Below are 11,050 nucleotides of genomic sequence, written 5' to 3'. Positions count from 1 at the left end.
ACTTGTGGAAAGGACAACATGTTTTATAACCTGTGCTGCACCTGCTTTACTTAGCCATAAATCTAGGAAATTGTCCTTTATCAGTGCATAGGATATTTCCTCATTCTTATTTTATAGCCACAGAATGTACCATTGTGTGGCTGTGTCCTAGTTTATTTAAGCAGTACCATAGTGATAGAGAATTGATGAGTTTCCAGGCTTTGGCTGCCCTGGCAATGTCATAAATACACCATTTCACATAAAACTTCTCCAAAATGGGATAGCTGTGTTATAATAAACTGGGAAGTTTGGCCTTTACATTTCTTTTCTTAATGTCCATGCTTTCTCTTATCTGTGCCATCTTCTGTCCTCTCAAGTTTGTTTGCATGTGTATGTGGGCAATGGATCACTACAGGCCACGAGCACATTCCCAGGGCCCGACACTATTTGTGTTCTCTGACTTTTCACCATGGCAGGCATTATTTTTAGGTTCTCTAAAAAAAAAAAAAAAAAAAAAAAGTGAGGAAGAGGAACCCAGAGTTCAGGTTGCTCTATGCTTCCATCTAGAAAGCAGAAAAGACTAAGAGAGCCTATGTGTAATTAACAAGCAAAATGCTAAGAAAGTCAAGTGAGAGTGACAGGTCCTGGGTTCAAGCTCTGTACTACCTCTCCCATTTCTCTTTTCCTGCCAAAATGTCAAGACTCATGCTGGACAAATTGAAGCCAGGCCTTACAGAGAAATGCACAAATTAACTGGTTAACCTCTGAATAACTACTTCTACTGGGTACTTAATGTTGCCCAACTAACTTCCTAGGAGAGGGAATATGTATGTCAATAAATAAATATAGTCAATTGAGTCTGATTTCTGCTTCTCTCCTGGGCCTCAGGCCATACACCAAAGTACATTTTGGTCCATAAGCTTATTACTATTTAAATCAAGTTATAGAAAACTTAGCAAAGGGGCCAGGAGTTTAGCCTAGTGGTAAAGTGCTTGCCTAGCATACACAAAGATCCAGGTTCGATTCCTTGTACCACATGCATAGAAAAAAAGCCAGGAGTGGTACTGTGGCTCAAGCGGTAGAGCTCTAGCCTGAGAAAGCCCAAGGACAATGCTTAGGTCTTGAGTTCAAGCACCAGAACTGGCAAAACAAACAAACAAACAAAAACATATTCCAAAAAAAAGAACTTTAGCCGGTCGCTGGTGGCTCACGCCTGTAATCCTAGCTACTCAGGAGGCTGAAATCTGAGGGTCATAGTTCAAAGCCAGCCAGGGCACAAAAGTACTTGAGACTTTTATCTCTAACTAACCTCTAGGAAACAGGAAATGGGGCTTGGCTCAAGGGTAGGGCAGTTGCCTTGAGCTGAAGAGCTCAGGGACAACACCCAGGCTGAGTTCAAGCCCCATGACCCCCCCCCAAAAAAAAGAAAAACTAAATGCACAGGAACTTTAGCATAGCAGGAAAAAAAATAACCAAATTGCAGTGTATCTATGCAATAAGATATTAAGCCATTAAAACAGTCATTAGGAAGACTTCGAGTTCATAGGCAATGTAGGTGAAAGCAGTGGAATAAACCTTCACTTATTTCCAGAGAAAGTAAGTTACTATGATCAGGACCCAGATATATCTATATCTATATCTATATCTATATCTATATCTATATATCTATATCTATATATGGACAAAAGAAAGAGTTTGTGATTCAGGTGCTGGTGGCTTACGCCTGTAATCCTAGCTACTCAGGAGGCTGAGATCTGAGGATATTGGTTTGAAGCCAGCCCAGGCAGAAAAGTCTCCAGGAAATTTTTATCTCCAATTACCCACTCAAAAACCAGAAGTGGCACTATGGCTCAAAGTGCTATAGTGCTAGCCTTGGGCAGGAGAGCCTAGGCTCTGAGTTCAAACCCCACAAACGCAAAAAAAAACCAAACCAAAATCCAAACAGGTTGTGTTCGAGTAAGGATAACTTGAATTTCTTAAATAACAACAACAACAACAACAAACAAACAAAAAACCAGGATATGTTAGAGGAGTTTCAGATTCCCAGTAAAATTGAGAAGGAAGAGAGAACTCTCTTATACCCTGTTCTCCAATTCCAAATTTCCCTTATCATCAACATCCTTCATCAAAATGGTCAAATCATTATCCGTACAGTTGGTAAACATACAGTGACTCAGCTTCATCACCAAATCCAGCTTATGTCAGGTTCACTTTTGGTGAGGATATTTTAGATGTTTGTATAAATACATAATGAATTATATCCACAGCCTTAAAAGTCCTCTGCTCTCCACCTATCATCCCTCCTTCCTAACTAGCTCTGGCAACCACTGATCTTTTGACTGTCTCTATATTTTTTCTTTTTCAGAATTATAAATAGTTGGACTTACAATGTAGCCTTTTCAGATCATCTCCTTTTGCTTAATAATATGCACTAATGTTTTCTTCATGTCTTATGGTGGCTTTGGAACACATTTCTTTTATAGTATTGCCTGGATCTCTCTCTGATTTTATAGATCCATTCACTCCCTAAAAGTTATCTTGGTTACTTCTAAGTTTTAGTAGTCATGAATAATGTTATGAACATTTGTATACAGGGCTTTGTATAGACATACATGAGTACAATTGTTGGATTAAGAAACAATTTTCAGTAAAAAAAACTTAAATGCTTAGGGCTGGGAGTTTGGCCTAGTGGTAGAGTGCTTGCCTAGCATACGCGAAGACCGGCTTCAGTTCCTCGGTACCACATACATAGCAAAAATCCAGAAGTGGTGCTGTGGCTCAAGTGGTAGAGCCCTAGCCTTGAGAAAATCCAGGGACAGTGCTCAGGCCCTGAGCCCAAGCCCAGGACTGGCAAAAAAATAAATTCATTAAATAAATTAAAGGCTGGAGCTCACATGAGTGTTTGGGGGTGGGGTGTGGAGGGATTTGAACTCAGAACCTTGTGCTCTTGCTTGACTTTTTTGCTCATGGCTGACTCTGCTACTTGAGCCACACTTCCAGCTTTTGACTAGTTAATTGAAGATAAGAATCTTACAGATTTCCTGACTGGGCTGGCTTTGAACTTCCAGTCTCAGATCTGAGCCTCTTGAGTAGCTAAGATTGCAGGCACAAGTTACCAGAGCCCAGCTTCAAACATTGCCTTTCTTTCCCTGATAAATAAAGGGCAATCTGGTTCACTTCTGTATCCTATACCATGAATTTCTTTTACTCTTACTCCCTCATTTCACAACCTTTAGCTGAAAGAAGCCCAAATGAATGAACAAAATTAAGACTATATAATGTATGCTTAATACCCCAAGAAACAGGATGCTCTACTAAGTTCTTTTACAAAACACATGTGAGGGACCAGGAGTTTTGCCCAGTGGTAGAGTGCTTCCCTTGCATTCACAAAGATCCGTGTTTGATTCCTTGGTACCACATGCATAGAAAAGCTAGAAGTGGTTCTGTGGCTCAAGTGGTAGAGTGCTAGCCCAAGGACAGTGCTCAGGCCCTGAGTTCACTCCCCACGAGTGGCAACAACAAAACCAAAACCAAAACAAACCAAAACAAAAACCTATGTGATATTATTGCATAAAGATAAACCTAAGTTGAAGTGCACAATAACAGTCTCTAAATTAAGCCTAAAAGCACACAAACATAGACAATTGACAAATATGATAGAAGAATGGGAAGTAACCAAATACAGATAGTAAGATGCTGGGAATTCTCTGGAAATTGGTGCCAAACTTGCTCAGCCATTTTTGCCTTGCATAGATGAAATGTCACAGAAGGTAGCAACGATATAAAACAGGCATGATTCAGGAAAGAATCTTATTTATAGAAGGTTGGAAGGAACTGAAAGTAGACAGAGGCACTCTTTTGCCTTCCAGCTGAGGAAATAAATGCAGGGCAGCTAAGAGCCCAACCAGCATCAGGTCAAATTCTTTGTCAACCAGCCTTTCTGAAATGCAGTGGGAAAATTTCCTTCCCTCCCTCTCTCCATCCCTCCCTCCCCTCCCTCTTTCTTTTTTTTCTTCCTTTCTTTCCTTCTTTCTTTCCTTCCTTCCTTCCTTCCTTTCTTTCTTTCTTTCTTTCTTTCTTTCTTTCTTTCTTTCTTTCTTTCTTTCTTTCTTTCTTTCCTTTCTTTTTTCCTTCTTTCTGTCTTTCCCAGTCCTGGGACTTGAACTCAGGACCTGGGCACTGTCCTTAGACATTTTTTGTACAAGGCTAGCACTCTGCCACTTGAGCCACAGTGCCACTTTTGTTTTTTTCTGTGTATATGATTCCGGGGAATGGAACTCAGGGTTTCATGCATATTAGGTGAGCCATGATTCCCGGCCCCAGAAGATTTTCTTTCTAATAGATATATTTTTCCCCAAATTAAAACATTCACATCATGTAAAAATAAAAAAGAACATAAAAGGCTATGTATTGACAAGCCTCCTTTCCACCTTTCTTATATATTCTTCTGATGGTTGTTTGCGCGTGTGAGTGCATATGTATGTGTGTGTGTTGGGGCTGTGGATATTGAACTCTGGATCTGGATGCTGTCCCTGAGCTTCTTTTGCTCAAGATTAGTACTCTACCACTTGAGCCACAGCACCACTTTGGATGTTCTGGTGGTTAATTTGAGATAAGAGAATCATAGACAATCCTCAGGCAGGCTTTGAACTGTAATCCTTAGATCTCAGCCTCCTGAGAAGCTAGGATTTCAGGTGTGAGCCACCAGTGTCTGACTTTAGTGTTGTTTTAAACATGAACACGTCTTTTTTTTTTTTTAAACACGGGTGGTGGTAGCTCACACCTATAATCCTAGCTACTCTAGAGGCTGAGTTCTGAGGATCACAGCTCCAAGCCAGCACAAGCAGGAAAAGCAGGAAGGTCTACGAGACTCTTATCTTCAACTAGCCACCAACAAGCTGGAAGTGGAGTTCCACTTTCTTCAAGGCTAGTGATAGAGAACTATCCTTGAGCAAAAAGCTCACCGATAACATTGAGGTACTGAATTCAAGCCCCCGACTGGCATACACGCAAGCAAAAGGAGAAAAACAAACAAACAAAAACAAACCAGGAAGTGGTGCTGTGGCTCAAGTGGTAGAGCACTAGCCTTGAGCTGAAGGGCTCAGAGACAGCGCCTAGGCCGAGTTCAAGCCTCAGGGCAGACAAAAACACCAAAAACAAACAAAAAGAAACAACCCTGAACAAACAAACCAAACCAAATGCATTTCTACTTCAGAGGTTTGTGTGCGCGCGCACGCGCGTGCGTGCGTGCGTGCGTGCGTGTGTGCGTGTGTGTGTGTGTGTGTGTGCATGAGGAGCTTGAATTTAGGATCTGAGCTGCGCCTGGAGCTTTCTTTTTTGTTCAAGGCTAGTGCTCTACCACTTGAGCCACAGCTCACGACTTCTGGTTTTTTGGTAGTTAATTGGAGATAAGAGTCTCACAGCCTTTCTTGCCAAGGCTGGCTTCCAACCTCTATCCTCAGATCTCAGCCTCCTGAGTAGTTAGGATTACTGGCATGAGCCACCCACCAGTGCTGGCTCAGAGAATTTCTTTTACAAATGTTACATCAAAGAGACCTTTCCATTTCATTTGCATAGAAAACTTCCTTGTTCTGTTTTTAAGGTGTTATAAGGAAGTGTTATAGAATATTTAACTAGTGGATTACTGGATTCTGGGGAAGTTCTAATTTTTTTTCTTGCAATCTGGGATGACTTAAAAACTAACATGTATGGACATCATTTTATAGGAATATCCTGGAGACAAATTCTCAGAAGTGTATTTGCAAGGCCTGTGTAACTTTAATAGATTTGTTCACATGCCACTTTGCATTTTCCTCTGCAGAGTAAGAAAATACCTATCTCTCCACAGCCAGAGTTTAGCCCTTATTAGAGATTTATCTTCTCAAGCTATATTCTATTTGGAGCAGTATTAAGTTTTGTTTCATTTCTTGAGTCCATCCTAATAAATACCAGTTAGTGGACCGTAATCTTAAAGTAAGCTAGGTATCATGGAAACCAGCTCAGACTTCGAAATGTGGCAGAGCTAGGACACAATACAGTCCAGAGTATCCATGTCTCTCGCCCCAAATTAGCTCTTCAGTGCAATTCTCTTCAAGAGGCCATGGCCTCAAATAGCCTTAGATGTTGGTCAATCAGGTAGCTAATTCTAAATTTATCCCCAAAGTGATCCTGTGGGTTTTGAAGGGTGGTGAATATGATTTCCATGTGACAAATGAAGTCACGAAGGCACAGAGCAGTGAGGTAGCATACTCTAATGGTCTCTCTTTTTGGTGTGGATAAAAGACTGAGTTGAGGAGTGTTTTTGTTTGTTTTGTTTTGTTTTGAGGAGGGAACACTTTGAAGTGCAGTTGCTCTGGTTGTTAAGAGGAAGCAGAGAGTAATACTCTATTGAAGGCTGGTCCCAGGCTCCAGGCTTAAGACAGAAGGAACAATCCACAATCTTTCCTTCCTTCCTTCCTTCCTTCCTTCCTTCCTTCCTTCCTTCCTTCCTTCCTCCCTTCCTCCCTTCCTTCCTTCCTTCTTCTTCTTCCCTTCTTCCCTCCTCCTCTCTCTCTTCCCCTCCCCTCTCTTCCCCTCTTCTTCTGTTTTTTTTTTTTTTTTTACCAGTTCTGAGGCTTGAACTCAGGGCCTTGGAACTGTCCTTGGGCTTTCTCAAGGCTAGTGCTCTAAGAACCCAGGATTGTGGTTTGAAGCCAACCTGGGCAGGAGAGCTTGTGAGACTCTTATCTCCAATTAAACACACACATATACACATATACAGAGAGAGAGAGAGAGAGACAGAGAGAGAGACAGAGAGAGAGACAGAGAGAGACAGAGACAGAGACACAGAGAGAGACAGAGACAGAGAGAGACAGAGACAGAGAGAGAGAGGGTGGTGGAGAGAGAGAGAGAAACTAGATTTGAATTTGTGGCTCAAGTGATAGCTAACCTTGAGAACAAAACTCAGAGATAGCACCTAGGCCCCTAACTAGTTTGTTTGTTTTTAATATCTGTGATGTCTAGACCACTCTTCTCACTCAGGACTCAGGAGCAGGGGAAGTAGTCTATCTAATGCTTTTGAAGTATTTATCTGACCAGGCACTGGTGGCTCATGCCTATAATCTTAGCTACTCAGGAGGCTCAGATCTGAGGATCTTGGCTCAAAGCTATCACAGATAGAGAAGATCATGAGACTATTAGCTCCAATTGACCAACAAAAAGCTGGCAGTGTCCCTTGAGCAGAAAAGCTCAGGGACAGTGCCCAGGACCTGAATTTAAGCTCCAGGACTGGCACCAAAAAAAATCATTTATTCTTCAATTAACCCTGTGAGAAAAGGTTACTATTGTCTCCATAAGACAACTGAGGCAGAAGTCCGTCGGGGGAAGAAGAGGAAGAGGACCAAGAGGTGGAGGAGATAAAAGACAAAAAGATACTAAGGAAGAAGAGAAAGAGGAAGAAAAGAACAGGTGAAACGGTAGCTTGGCAGTAGTAGTCTGTAATCTTAGCTACTAAAAAGGCTCAAAGCCAGCCTGGATTGAAAATACTCTTACCTTCAACTAACCAGTTAAAACACTAGATATGGAGGTGTGGCTCCAGTGGTAGAGTGCCAGCTTGAGAGCTCAAGAGAGTAGAAGGCCCTGAGTTCAAGCCACAGTATTGATACAAAGGGAGACAAAGAGAGAAACTACAGAGATATAGTTGGAGGCACTGAACTATACCTGGAAGATTCAGGCCTCATTATAGCCTGCTATCTGGGAATCTGGTGAGTGGGGTTTAGCATTGTCAGTGGAAACTGCTTGCTACCTGGCTTGTGGTTGTGGATGTGGCTATTTAGGACACTGAACCCAGTTTGGCATCGGGCGTATCACCTGCATTTGATTCCTTTTGTCCTGGTCTTGGCTTTCCTGGATTCCCCCATGCTCTGCCCTTTCAGGTCTTGGGTGGTTCACTCACAGCCCAGTTGGGACAGGACACTGATTCAGCCCATTGGCTTTCCCTTCTATTTTTTTTTTTTTTTTTGCCAGTCCTGGGCTTGAGCTCAGGGCATAAGCCCTGTCCTTGGACTTTCTCAAGGCTAGAGCTCTACCACTTGAGCCTCAGCACCACTTCCAGCTTTTTTCTATGTATGTGGTACCGAGGAATTGAACCCTGGGTCTTCGTGCATGCTAGGCAAGCATTCTACCACTAGGCCAAACTCCCGGCCCTTTCCCTTCTATTTTTGTCCAGTCTGGGACTTGATGGCCAATTGTTTCACCTACAATGTCCTCAGTGACATTGTATCTTGTATCATGCTTTCCTGATGCACCAGTGTCAGGCCTCTTCCTAATATTATGTCCTCCCTACCATTGTTTAATGTGTTGGGGAGAAAATTCTGTATTCAGGTTGGATGGTTCTAGAACAAATTTATGATTTCTGCCTTCAGCTAGGTTCACCCCCCCACACACACACACCTCTGGTGATACTCATTTAGCTTCCTCTCTCCTCAAGGCCCTAGTTTTCTGAACACTCCATCATGGCTTGGGAAGGGAGGAGCTGAGCATTGATTGAATAGTTAGGGTGGTACATTCTGTGCCCAGAATATAAAAAGAAATAAAATCAGCTATGCCTAGTTCAGATCAAAGAAAGTCATCACAAAGGTAGATCAGAGAGATCTCAGGCCTGAACTGTGGTTTTCAAGGTAGCTGAAAAGAGTTAACACATTTACAAGTGCTTTGTTCAGCCATGGAAGCTTAGGGGAGAGGTATTGGAGGGGTTTGGTGGGAAGAGCTTAAGGTCAGTCTTTGGGGTTAATCATGCCAATCACTGAACAATTGAAGTTGATGATGCTTTCTTGTGAGTCCTCAATAGGACTGGGTGAGAAGGGAAATTCGACCTTGTTCCTGCAGCAACTATAAATGTTCAGAGGACTGAAACATTTACATGGCCCTTGCTAACCCTGCATTAACATCTCATAGTCTGTGGGACTGGGGCTCTGACAGCTACAAAGAAAATTTGGCAGCCCAAAGCATTTGCTGTAGACAGGATTCTGTCACCATGTCAACTCCCCAATTTATCTCTTGTCCTCTTGCTTGAACTTCAGGCTTGTATATTCAGCTGTTTATGGAACATCTGCTCTTGAGGACCTGAATTCAGCTCTGCAATCAAGATGACCAAAACTTACGTCCTCTCTTTTTCCTGATACCTACTCAGTCTATAGTCATCTTTGTCCAGTTTCTGTTTATGGTATAACTAAAATTACCCATTGCTACATATTGAAAAGACTTGCTGGATTAGAAACTGTTTTTTACTTTCTTCTGCCACTGATGCCCCTCTGTTGGGCAATGTATAACTAGCTGACTTGTAACTATTCCTGGGTATCTCCCAGGGGAAGGAACCAGAAGAGGGGTCCCAGAAACTTGAATTTGGTTTGGTCAGGAAAGCAAAAGCAGATTGTTGAAAACCTGTAATGGCCTGGGTTGAATTCCAGTTTCATCATTCACTAGCTATGAGACTAAGCCAATCATTTGCTTTCTAGAAGATTCAGGTCTGCATCAGAAACAAAAACAGTGATTTTGATAATATCAACCTAAGAGGAGGGACATATTAAATCAGAATAAATGTAGTCATACTTAGTATAGAGTAATAATTTAATTAACCCCTTACGCCATTACTCTATCAGGATTTTCTGAGTTGGAAATATAGCAAAGAAAAAATGGGGCCAGGGACATGGCTCAAGTGCTGGTGCTAGCTCACCAGTCAAGCAAGCAAGCTGTGTGAGTTTCAGGCTCTAGGTTCAAACCCCAATAGTTTCAAATAAATAGAGATAAATAAAGTAAAAGACAACATTGACTTGGCCAAATAAATTCTGAAATTCACCAAGAGAATGATAGAAATTATTAACTGAGAGCTGGGTGCAGTGGCTCACGCCTGTAATCCTAGCTACTCAGGAGGCTGAGATCTGAGGATCATGATTCAAAGCCAGCCCAGGCACAAAAGGACCTGAGACTCTTATCACCAATTAACCTCTAGAAAACGGGAAATGGGGCTGTGGCTCAAGGGGTAGGGCAGTAGCCTTGAGCTAAAGAGCTAAGGGACAATGCCCAGGCCCAGAGTTCAAGCCCCATGACCCACATTAAAAAAAGAAAAAAAGAAAGAAAATACTCACTGAGGAGATGAAACAGAAAATGGTCATTGTCTCATAAATTGGTGCTATACTTCCTAATAATAATAGTAATAATAACTGTTATTATTATTATTATCGTTTATGGGCCTGGATGTTGTCCCTGAGCTTTTCAGCTCAAATGTAGTACTCTATCAATTGGAACCATAGCTCTACTTCTGGTTTTCTGGGGTTATTTGGAGGTAAAAGTCCCATGGACTTTCCTGCCCGGGCTGGCTTTGAACCATGATCCTTAGATCTCAACTCCTTCTACACAGCTAGGATTATAGGTGTGAGCCACCAGAGCCTAGCTAATACTTTTTAATTCTTATTAAATTCTTCTATTAGTTCAGCTAACTAACTGAGCAAATATTATATGTGAAACACTGTTCTAAATGCTGGAAAAAAAAGTAGTGTGGACAAAATAGACAGAAATCTCTATCTTGGTGCCAACCCAATTGGGGTAAAAGGTGTTAAACAAAATAATTTATATTTCAGGATAGAGAGGAGGAGATTATTCGTATGAATTTTATTTATTGATTTTATACCAGTACTGGGGCTTAAACTCACAGCCTGGAAACTGTCTTTGAAGCTTTTGTGCTCAAGGCTAGCACTCTACCACTTGAGCCATAGCTCTATTTCTGGCTTTTTGGTGGTTAAATGGGGATAAGAGTTTCATGGACTTTCCTGCTTGGATGGCTTTGAACTACAAGCCTCAGATTTCAGTCTCCTGAGTAGCTAGAATAAGAGGTGAGCCATCTGTGCTTAACTTTGTTCGAGTTTTAAATATTGTGACCAACGAAGGTATATGATACCATGTTTATCAAGGAAGACACAGAGAACTTGTTCTGAAAAGGAAAAAGCACAAAAAAGAAAGATCTCAGCCCTCCAGAAATGCCCAATCTGGTTAAGGAAACAAAGCAGTATCCTATGGCAATTGCTGATGGGACAAA

Source organism: Megascapheus bottae, chromosome 7 (genome assembly GCF_031878675.1).
Source record: "Megascapheus bottae isolate mThoBot1 chromosome 7, mThoBot2.hap1, whole genome shotgun sequence".
Classification (NCBI taxonomy): domain Eukaryota; kingdom Metazoa; phylum Chordata; class Mammalia; order Rodentia; family Geomyidae; genus Megascapheus; species Megascapheus bottae.
Note: the sequence above shows the minus strand (reverse complement) of the source record.